Source organism: Nicotiana sylvestris, chromosome 3, assembly GCF_000393655.2.
Source record: "Nicotiana sylvestris chromosome 3, ASM39365v2, whole genome shotgun sequence".
Classification (NCBI taxonomy): Eukaryota; Viridiplantae; Streptophyta; class Magnoliopsida; order Solanales; family Solanaceae; genus Nicotiana; species Nicotiana sylvestris.
The window spans coordinates 199,727,954-199,731,622 of NC_091059.1; positions in this window are offsets into that span (position 1 = coordinate 199,727,954).

Sequence of the window (3,669 nt, forward strand, 5' to 3'; positions counted from 1 at the left end):
TTCTACGGTTTGAATAAAAAAGCCAATTAAGAGCCATTCTAACCTTTTCAATTTCTATGTTTAATATTCGCATACCATCACCGACAATTAAATGATAAATATGACAAATACATCTAACATGGAAAATATTAGTAAATGCAGGATTTAGTGTTGTTGTAAGCATGCCTATAGCACTGGTGTTACTAGAAGCATTATCCATTGAAATTGCCATTATTTTATCGCTAAAGCAAAAATATCTACAAATATCTGCAACAGTGTTAGCTATAAACTTACCTGTGTGACGCGAATTAATTATTCTATATGCAATTATGCGTTTTTGCATTATCCATTCCTCATCTATCCAATGACTTGTAACAGTTAGGTAATCACAATCATTACCACTTCTACCAATATCAGTAGTAATAGAAATCCGATTAGGTATATGAGTAAATAAATACCGCAAATATTGTTCATATTCATGTTTGAATTTATAAATATCACTCTTAACTGTTGCGCGAGGCCAACCTTTATAAGTAGGATTAAACACTCTTCTAATATAATGAACCCAATTAGGATTAGAAGCAAAAGTATAAGGTAAGCACATAACAGTAATCATCTTTGCTAATTCTTCACGATCTCTATTTGGATCGTAATATAAAATACCTCCGGTGACAGTGTTAATTCCTGGTTGAACTAGATTTGAACCTGTACTAGGGTTAACCGCAGAATCTACACTTGTCCCCTCTAGCTGCGCTTTCATTTGAAAAAATCTAGCCTTATCTCTAGGGTGTGTTTTTATGTGCCTAGTCAAACTACCTGTGCCGCTACGGTCTCCAGTATATTTATGCGACATTAATTTCCCACAAGTTTTACACTTAGCCTTATTTTTTTCTCTTACTTGAGTAAAAAAATTCCAAACTAATGATGTTTCTAGGCGTTTAGCAGGTTCTCTATTAAAAGTAGGAGTTTCTACAGGTGGGTCGACCGGTGCATCACTTGGGTTATTAAGAGGACTAGTAGGTGTATCATCTAAATCCGGTGCTTGGGTTTCATCATCATCCTCATTTTCCTCATTATTTTCTAAGATGGTTTCATTAGGATAAAGAGCATTCATAATTTCATCATCTAATCTATCACCTGGTGCAACATTATGATAAAATTCACTATCGGTAAATTGAAAACAAGGGTGATCACTATCAAGAATTACGGAAGGAGGAGGACGTCTAGGTTGGCGACTACTTTCAACTTGCTTATCTTTTCTAGGTCGGGGAGCCGGGGGAAGGGTAGTTGGTTGGCCACTACTTTCACCGGTTTTATCTTTTCCTTTACCAAACATTTTTTTCAAAGTAAATGCCATATTAATTATAATTATGCAAACTAAACCACACAAAAATATATTCTAAAAACGTAAGAGTTGAAACGAGTTTACCGGATTGCCGAACAACTTCTTGAAAATTGAAAATCGTTGAACACTTGAAAACTTCAATTCAACAACTTCACAATTTTTCACGAAATTTCAACAATAAATTAAGTAATTGTAGTAGAGAGATTGAGAGAGATTGAGAGATATTGAGAGATATTGATGAATTGGTGAATAAAAATGAAAGAATGAGGGGGTATTTATAGTTGAGAAATGGGGAAAAGTGTAATTATATAAAGTTTGGGGTTAAAATAAAGTTTGGGGGCCAAATGGCCATTTTTTAAAATTAAAAACGGTCATATTTTCAGCCCAAACGGCTAGATTTTAAATATGGCCGTTGGAGAATTTAAATTTTTTTTTAAAAAAAAAAAAAAATAGCCGTGCCCGCCATGCCCGCCAGGACCGGCCCAGGCCCGCCTGCCGGTCCCGGGCTAAACGGTCCCGGGCTCGTGGGCTCAACCTTGAAGACCAGCCCGTGACGGGCTCAGGAGGCCCACCAAGACCGGCCCACCCAGGACCGGCCCACCAGGCCCGTTAGGACCGCGGGCCCGGCCCGGTCCGGTTCAGGTCCGGCCCACCGAGAAGCCATAGTTAAGTATAATTAGGTGTAACTACATATAGTTAGTTAGTTAGTGGTAGTATAAATACAGTAGTTAGTTAGTGATATTGTACATTATTCATTTCTTTCTATTTCTCAGTCGACTAATAACAAAGCTTCTCCTTCATCTCTTCTTCTTCTAGAACCTTCATTTTGCCATAGTTGTAGCTCCTTAACATGGTCGTGGAGCTCGGTGCTCAATATTCTTAAGTGCAGCTGTGAGAAAACTTGAATCATTCAGATGTATCAAATCACCAGCTCATCAATTTGATCGAGCTATTTTTCAACACAGAAATCTCTCTGCTCGACCTGGGTTGGGAATTTTTTTTATTTTCTGTTTGAATCGAGGTCAAATTGTGTCTAAGTCTGTGTGATTATGATAAAATTATAATAATTTCTGGTGAAGTGCTTGTTGTTGTGACAATGTCTATCAATGAAGATGTAGTTGGCTCACCTGTTGTTGCATCAATGTCTACAGAACTCGTCGATCATAACCATCCTCTGTACATTCATCCATCTGATACTCAAGGTTCTGTTCTAATTTCTATTCAGCTTCAAGGTTCAGAAAACTATTCTATTTAGAGTAGATCTATGAAAATTGTATTGCATGGTAAAAATAAGGTAGGTTTTGTTCTAGGTACTTGTAGAAAAAACAGATATGATACTAGTTTACATGAACTGTGGGATAGATGCAATGCTATTGTACTTGCTTGGATAATGAACACAGTTCCACCAAGTTTAATTAGTTCAGTGATCTATGCTTCTGATGCCTACATAGTGTGGGAGGACCTTAAGGAAAGATTTGATAAGGATAATGTATCTAAGGCTTGATATTTGCACAAGAAAATTTCCACATTAACTCAAGGCATATCCTTTGTGTTTGTGTACTACAATAAACTAAGAGAATTGTGGGATGAGTATGAAACTTTGACTCCTACACCTACTTGTGGTTGTGCTGAATCTAGGAAACATGTAGAACACTATCAGTTACAGAAGTTGTATCAGTTCCTCACAGGGTTAAATGAGTCCTATGATAATGCAAAGAATCAGGTTCTCATGACTTGACCCTTGCCTAATCTGAACCAAGCTTATGCTATGGTAGTTAATGTGGAGAGTCAGAGAGTAAATGGAAAAGGTGTATTTGCTGAGGGTAATGAAGCTGCTATGATGAGTAATAAGGGGTATACTGGAGGCTATAATAGTGGAAGACAGACTAACAATAATCCTAATGGAGGGTATACAGGTGGATATAATGGTGGAGGACAACCTAACGCCAATTTCAGTGGTGGCTATAGAACTAGAAACTCATTTGGCAATGGTGTTGTTTGGTGTGACTAATGCAAATATAAGGGTCACACTAGAGAGAATTGTTTTAAACTTCATGACTATCCTTCTGACTTCAAAAATAAGAGAAAAAGAGGGGAACCAAATGCCCAGGTTAACGGTGTGACCAGTTCTGGGGTTCCAACCTCAGAGATATAGGGTCAAGGACATCAGACACCAATAACCTCTCCAACTCACTTTTTTACTCAGGAACAGTACCAGCAGATTCTTCATTTGCTGAACAAGGATAAGGAAGTTGAACCTGCTGTCAATGTTGTCACTGCAGGAACAACAAGCTGCATGTATGACAAGCCTAATACATAGTAACTGGATTATAGATACAAGAGCA